Genomic DNA, 8,339 nt, shown 5'->3' with positions numbered 1-8,339 from the left:
GACAGGAGTATGAATCTGAAAAAATATAAATCTGCTTTATCTAACCAGAACCACGCAATATCCTTGGCTGCAGACAGCTTTTTACCAGCAGAAAAATATCCTAATAACCCAAAGCCTAGGCGGACCTACGCCTCGAGCTCCAACCAGGCTCTCCGTTGCTGTCACGTGCCTCTGTAACACCAATGGAGAGGAGCAGATTACCCAGTTTGCCGCACCCAAGTGGGATGATGGTAGATGGGCGGAGCAAAGCAGAGGCGACAGGCGCAGATAAACCCACTCTGAAGCACCAGGGTAGGGGATAAAAATAGTGAAAATCGCCAGGCAGCGTCCAGCAGGCAGTCTTTTATTTGATTATTCCAGCAAAGAGAGGGTAAGTAATTAAACTGTCGATATAATTTGCATTTCAGCAGCAGGTTCTCGCCTGTGCGGCACGGCCCGTGTAAATAATTGAAATGTTTCTGCCTTAACGTTACAGTCTTTCTTCGTAGGGTCTCAGTGTGGCGAGGTCGCTCACTGTGTTGCTACTCTGTTGCCTTTAATCAATGGAGTCTGCAGAGGAGGTGTGTGTGTGTGTGTGTGTGTGTGTGTGTGTGCGCACGTTTAATTTTGTACCCGACTACTTTAGTTTGCAGTGTTTTGGTGCGGTTTCGTAGGTTCACCGCCGCCAGACGTTTCCCCGTGAAACCACAACAGCCTTGGGCCACAAATGATGGCCAGTGTGTTTTTCCCCTAGTAACGTTAGCCTGCTGTGTGAGTAGGCCTGTGGTTTACGTTGCATTATTTTGCGTTTTACACGCTCACAATTGCTGCACTTACTGTGGACTCTTGATATCCCAAATGTTTGTATTACTTTTCCTCATATGGTGGATCTGTGTTGGGTCGATGTGTTTTTGGTCCGGACATGTTTTGAAGCAGTGAACAGAGTCGATAGAAGAGAACCGGGCTGTTACTGTGTTGTGATTGAGCAGCTTCCTGTCCGAGGTCAGATGGCGCTGTGTCCTGCATAATAAATACAATCGTGCAAGTCGAAAGCATGATTTGCACATTTCTTGCCATTCTCTTCTTCGCCATGTAGAAGAAAACACCACGCCACACTGCATCAAGCCTGTTTCTCATGCCATAGGTCCATGTTCCCCTGTTTCATCTCTGCAGAAAGAAAATAAATAGCATTGTAGCAATAATAGTTGCAGTAAAACACGCAGTGTGATTTCAAATGACTTTTTTGTAGGGTGGAGAAGCCTTTCCTTGGCTTTAACTCAAATTCACCCATTTTTCATATGTAATAACAACGGCACAAGGTTACAAGACTATATTACTATATCATTTTAACATGTCAGGAGAACCATGTTTGTATTTTGTATTTGGACAGATGAAGTAGCCTAGAAATTCAGTTTTACTTTACAATCTAGTAAATCAGCCGGCAAAGTGATTTATGAAAAATAACTTCTCACTGTTAGCCTGTATTCTATCCTAAATGCCAATCATCAAATACAAGGCTTAATTTCAGTAAGAAATTGACTTTGCAGCAGTCAGAGGATGGATGAGAGCGTCAGGGAGGAGGATGTCGTGATGACCAGGGGAAAGAGTGACATGCAATGTCCAGTGTGGCTCATTGTCCGGCAGTTAGCTGTTTGTTTTTAGGCCCAAACTGGAGAACATACCCACTAAGCTGTTGCTGTCTCTGGCTTCTCATATATTTCTCCTGTGAAGTCCGCACACTGTAAAGTCCCTTCCCCCCTCTCACTGTATGAGGATTAGTGAGACTGAAAGCCAAAACATCAAGATAAACATGTGTGTGTGTGTGTGAGGGATGGTAACTCCCTGGATTTGGTGATTCTGTTAGCGAAACAGCCAAAGGACATAGCTCAGCTCTGTCAGTCTGGCTCCATATCACCGCCCTTAACACACACACACACACACACACACACACACATACACACACACACACACACACACACATACACACACACACACACACACACACTCACATGCACCGACACACACACACATGCACACACACTCACTAGATACGGACCTCTGTGTTTGTTTTACTCCCACTCCCCACGCCCACACCCTTGACTGCAGTGCAGATGAAAATGTGTTCCTCATTTCAACTCCATTTCGCTCACTCGCTCTCTCTTTCTTTCTATTTCACTCTTTCCTTCCTTCCTCCCCATATGCCATCACTTAGCACGGTTTCAGGAGACTTTCTTTTAGTGAGAGACTTGAAAACAGTCATTTCTGAACTCTCCTTCACACCACAGAGGTCACAGATCATGTCAAGACAGCCATGTTGGGGTCCAACATTTAGCATGTGTGCCAATGGTGAGGAATGTGAGGGACATTTTTGAACATCTGTAACTAGACCGTCCACAGGCATAGCAGAGTGCTACACATACACACACACACTTGATAGTGTGGGCTGGGGACACTCAGCAGGGAGGGGTGTGCTGTTTCAGAGAGCGATCTCCCACCAGTTTCTCCCATATGACATGTGACAGCCAGATAAAGCCTTAGGGAGGAGTGGGGGGGCAGCGTTCCCATCTCCCCCCTCCCTGCCCCGAGCCGAGCCACTGTCCTCACACTAACACTAACGCAACACAACGCCTCTCCTGGCCTCTGCAGCCAGTGGCCCATAATGCCTTTCCCATGCTGATAGTGCCAGCCTTCACCACTGATGGAGTTCACTTACAGTGTGTTTTCCAAAGCATGCTGGTCCAGCTCGCATAATGAGCTGTTCTTCTCGTCTCTACATGATAGAAAACGAAAAGAAAATGATATATCTCTATCGCTCTAATTGGTCTGGTGGTCTTTTCACTTAACTTTTAGTGCAGGTTTGGGTGGAGGGGAGCTTTTGGAAGAGCTGGTGTTCTTTGCTAAACATTGATTATTTGAAATTCACTGGACTGAGCATCATGTAGCCATGGTGTTTGTCTGTATTGTAAGTTCAATTTCCCCAGGAGGATCGTTAAAGTTTCATCTTATTTTTTCTCATGTGCTGCATTTAAGTGGCCCCCACTAGCTCTGTTATGTCACATATGCATCAGTTGACTAAGCACAACACTTGAGAGCCAGGCTGTGTAATATAAATGCATAGTGGAAGATGGTTGGAGACACCACAAAGTAATCTAGTGAGTGGATGAGGCTGTAATTTCCTCCTCGCTGGCAGAATGAACCATAATCCTCCACAGCAGGTCAAGGACAATCCACCTGGTTATGACTAACAGCAAGAGGATACAAACACAGGCACTAGTGATAATGATTGATTTTATGATCCATACAATTCTACAATAGCTACAAAAAGTGGATGATGGTCTCAAACAGTGCGGCTTTGTTTGTTTGTTTCTTTGTTGGTTTGTTTGTATGCAGTTATGCGTGGCTTTCAGTATCTGTACAATAGAAATGAATTCACCCAGGCCTAATGGAAATAGCTCACATGTTCAACATGGCTGTTTGGTCCCAGATGATAATGGCAAAAGTTTTGCTGGTCCAAACTGATTTCCCATGAAATTACAATATTATATAGCTCTGATTCAGGCTGTTCTTTCTTCTCCTTGTGTCTCGATAAAACCACTGAGATACAGTATGTTCATTGACTTGTTTCAGTAAAATTGAAACTTTTTAAATTGCTTTACTGGTTATACCTTTTTCCTTGGTACACCAAAAGATACCATGCTTGCTACTGCTTGTAGTTATATAAAATAAGTAGTGTTAATAAGTATGCGTTAATATTATTAAGTAATAAGCACTGCTTGGTGGACTGAATGTATGCCAAAATGGAGTGGACCGTAATAATTTGGAAAAAAGTCTCAAGGACATTAAAATGGCATTTTTGTTTTCAATAATATTGCTGTTAGATTATGTATTATGAAAAAAAAATGTTCTTGCCTTCTTCCACAAAGTGACATGGTTTTGTTTTAAGGAGGAGCAAGGTAAATAATGAACCTTTCCTGCACAAGTATTGCCTCTGCATTTTGCTTAATGTTTTAGTCTGTTTGCTGTTAGCTGTTAGCGGGTATTGTAAAAAACACCAGGATTTCACTGTGTGGGCTAATCACTGACACATACAAAGACACTATCTAGTCCTCGAAACACTACACTCGGCTGAGCTAAAGTGCCACCTAATGCATTCCTATCAGTCACTTGGTCAGTGCAAAGTAGTTCTAGGCTATGTGACACACACACACACACACACACACACACACACACACACACACACACACACACACACACACACACTAAACAGCAGTTGCCAATGGATCTTAGTCTCCAGTAATGACAGGCATCCAGCTCGGAGATATAAAGAGCCTTGTCTGGCTCTGCCTCTCTTGAATGTCTGAAAACTGCTTGAAACACAGGCATACTGTACACACACACTGAAAGGGTTATAGAAAAGACCAGTGAGAGTTTGAGCCTATCATTTTTCTCACACCATAATGATCTTTTTATTGGTGATTGCTTGACTGGCATATTTTTGGAACAAAGTAAATGGATCTTGTATTCAGAATGCTTTCCATCTGATGAGAGCTTAGTCGTGCTGAAAAGACCTCAAGTACAAGCTTCCGTCTCTCAAAAAAAAAACCAATTATGACAGACTTGAACTATGCACAGTACTCTGTAAAGTTCACAAAGAGCCAGGCACCGAGGGAGAGCCAGCGGCGAGGCTGGAGCCCCTCTTCGCATATCTTCACCTTTTCCTGTATCCTTTTCCTCCCCCACTCCTCCTCCGCTCCATGTTTTCATGATTGCCTCATAGCAGCCTCTCCACCAGGCTGCTGGAGAATGGAAACGGAGTGGAGTGTTGACTGGTGTAATAGAGTTCAAGAAGTCAGTTGAAGTCAATCATCTACTGGGAATTATATCCTTTGTCTAATACAACAGCATCCTGGGCAGTTACCTTGACTTGGATGTGCAGATTTGTCATTAGTTGTGGTTGTGAGACTGGGAGGAGATTTGGACTGAGAAGAAGGTATAGAGACTTTGATTGTATGATTGATTCCTGTTGGGTGAGTGGCTCTCTACTGTGTTTCCCTGCCTCCTTACACATTCCCTAAGCACTGGGAATGAAGCCACATGGTCAGGTGAAATAAATAATTTGTTAAAAAAACACAATTTCTTAAGACATGCATGTGCACTGACGAGCAAATGCTCCATATAAGGAGACGGCTCGCTTGAATCATTGATTGATTTTCATGTTGATGCAAAGGGATCTGCCAAAATAGTTGACTAGCCGCTTGTGAGCTTGCGTTTTGACGTTATTATTTGGTTAAACTTAAATTTTTGTTTCAGCCTTGTTTCTTACGTCTGTTTGTAGGCCATACTGTCTTCTGGATGTATAAATGTTGAAAAATATTTTGGATAGTCTTGCACTAAGCTTTTAACCATCTTTCAAAGGTTGTACAATGATTATCTGTTACTTAGCCTAATTATCACCTTCGGATATAGGCTAGTGCTAAAGGCCAACCTCTTCACAGGTTGTGTGATAATGGGGTTTGTGTGGTTTCTCCCGTATCATGTATAGCATTCTTTTAAATTGATATTGCCTGACAAAATAACAAAATAAATTGACAAAATACGTTTTCAGTAAAGAGTCAAAATGCATAGTTCATGCACATTCTTTATGGTAAATATTAGTTAGTAGTCATTTTTTGAAGTTATTTTGCCCTTAGTCCAATTAGCTTATCTTGAATTTTGGCATTTTGTATACACCGACTAGTAGATTAGTTGTTCAGACCTCCCACTGACTAGTCAACCATGAAAAAATAGTGTTACAGACTTTTGCACATCTCTATTGGTGCAGAAGTTGTGTGATTGAGGAACAGGACTAAAGAACACAACTGAGTGTCGGATATAGGAACCTGTCCTCGGTGGAAACCTCCCCAGATTGCTGCCCCCTGTCTTCTCAGTTGAGCTAATAGTTTCCTGTGGATGCAATCTTTGGCTTGAGTAGAGAAATTGAACCTGCTGCCTGGTTGTGGACACACGACTTTGTGACAGGCAGCACATTACTGTAGCGGGCAAAAATCAGCTAGTAATGCGAGTCCAGCTATACCAAAGCTGGCCCCTGGCAAGTTTCTCTGTTACCTCAAAATCTTTTTCCAGCTGTTTGTTCAGAAAGCTGGAGTGGGTGGGCTCAGTCGTGGGGCCCTTGGGTGCAATGGCAGAGGATCCTAAATTGTCTGGATGCTGGGTTAATGCCCTAATCTGTGATTGCATTATGGCACCCTCTCTTGAAACATTGTCGTCCCAACACTGGCTTTGTTTGCGTAGTGATTTTTTTTTTTTTTTTTTTTTTTTTTGAGTGAACTTTTTTTTTTTTTCTTCCTTTGGAGCTGAAGCCAGTTTATCTCGCCCTTCGATACTTCATTCCAAACTTGCAGGACACCAAGCGCTGGTCAGGACTGACAGCACAGTGCCAGATATTGACAGGCAGGGCAGCTATGGCTCCCCTAAAGTTTGCAGGGTGGTGCGCACGCTCTGGCTTGGGATGCACCCAAGGGTCCACTCACTGAGGGCGGTGCACTTTCCAGTTGTCATTGCGTCAGAATGGCCGAATCTGCCTCCAGGGAGTCGGACCGTTGCTGTTCCTCTCTGCTTTTGGCGTTGATGCGAAGGTGCAGCATTTGCCACAGGGCTCGCTGCGTGCTTTTCACCTGTTCAGTCTCCCTCTGCCTCTCTTAAAGAAGGTTTGGGTGAAAGAGGTGAGGATATTCCTGTTGGCCCTGGCTTGGCCTTACGTAATATGGTTGTCAGTGACCCCACCCCTCATTGATGCTGCAACATAACAGGAGCCTCTGATCCAGAATGGCCTACTGTCACAGCCACTTGGGCCCCCTTTTCAACCCTTTTCCCCATGGAGTCATTCTTTGGGCCTGAGAGAGCATCATTTTTGTCTGTGGGGTTGTTTCAGTCGGTGATCTTCACCCTGCAGAGTGCTTGGTCCATGTCAACAAAGTACTCCCTGCACAGACACCTTAATGTATGGCTCAGGAGGTCCGACAGCTCTTACAGAAGCTTAATATGTAAGTGGATATGTAGGAGGAGAGAGTCTCAATACAATAAAGAACATATGGTTATGATGTAACTGTTTCCTGAGTGAAGTGACGATCCCGCCAGCTCAGAGCGACTTGGAGACACATTATCACCAAGTTAGTCACTGATTCCACCCGAGCCGCCCTCTATAAGGGGAATGTGTTGGATACTCTGCATTTGGTGTGTCTTTAATTATCCACATCACCCAGCCAGTGTGAGTGAATTCTCTGTATGTGGGTGCAGATAGAAAGCCATTTTCTTGTAAACAATTTTTAAAATGTTGAATTAGGCTACATTATACAGCGTGATATCAAGAGAACCGGCAGAATGTGTGAAGAACTGAGGAAGTAGCTTCTTGCTAATGGAACAAATGATTTATGAAACGGTAACATATATAAATGGGGCATTTCCCTGCACATCACAACCTCAGACAGTTTGTAACCTTGGGCCCTAGACTAAGGAAATGATACTGCATAGAAAATATGTTACCTAATAGTATGATTTGATTCTGGATTCAACATATATTGCATTTCTAGACACGGGTGGGCGCGTCTGTCCCACAGTCACTGAGTAAGATGTTGAATCCCAGAGAGATCTTGAGTCTGATGTGGAATGAGTAACACGTTAGTTTGAAGGTGTATGCCTTGTGACACAGGCTGGCTTGCAGCATGATGTTGGCCCACAGCTGTTCTTACATAACGGTAATCTCTGAAGACTATCCTGTGTTTCCATGGTAATGTGTTTGGTTTCCATAGCGATTGCGCTCTAAGAGGAGCCGAGGCTAGCTGCGCCCCTGCACCTACATTTCTGAGGAGAGGTGAGAGAGATGGGCATCTGATGAGGCGGGAGCGCCTGTGGTTGTGAGATAACCTGTTTATGCGTAGACAGAGAAAGCTTCCTGCACATACAGCCATAGTTACTGCTACATCATCCTGAAGAAACTAACAATTTAGGGATTTACATTGACCATTTATAGTAACATGGCTTATTCCATAGAAAAAGGATGCGCTGGAGCTAGGGATGGCATGATATACCGAAATTCAGTATATCGCAACACAAAAATGTGACAATACGAATCGTGGGGCAGAAAAATGAACTGAATAGTAGCTCCATTTTATTCTGCTGTAGTAATCACAAATGAGACGGCTTGCACAATTTCACACGCTCTCCACTGAAATCATATTATTTCCACTTTGTAATGCCATTTTGAAATTGTTGTTTACATTCTGGTAAGCCAATGCAATTGCTAGAAAGATTTGTGGCTCATAAATACATATAATTCTGCACAGTCATACTTTGTTGTGATT

At 43.5% G+C, this 8,339-nt stretch overlaps 1 protein-coding gene across 3 annotated transcripts in view; it reads left to right on the top strand.

Moving 5' to 3' along the window:
* Positions 1–248: 248 nt before the first annotated feature.
* add1 (adducin 1 (alpha)) overlaps positions 249–8,339 on the top strand; it is a 31,098-nt gene continuing 23,007 nt past the window's right edge. For 2 of the 3 annotated variants that reach the window (XM_078286362.1, XM_078286364.1), the window contains exon 1: positions 249–370. The gene's annotated coding sequence lies outside the window, so the exon portion shown is untranslated. The remainder of the gene's footprint in view (positions 371–8,339) is intronic. The other variant, XM_078286363.1, reaches the window with a different exon arrangement.

This window comes from Centroberyx gerrardi, chromosome 2 (assembly GCF_048128805.1).
Source record: "Centroberyx gerrardi isolate f3 chromosome 2, fCenGer3.hap1.cur.20231027, whole genome shotgun sequence".
NCBI lineage: Eukaryota > Metazoa > Chordata > Actinopteri > Beryciformes > Berycidae > Centroberyx > Centroberyx gerrardi.
The sequence above is the reverse complement of the archived record's forward strand: the minus strand, read 5'-3'. Positions and strand labels throughout refer to the sequence as shown.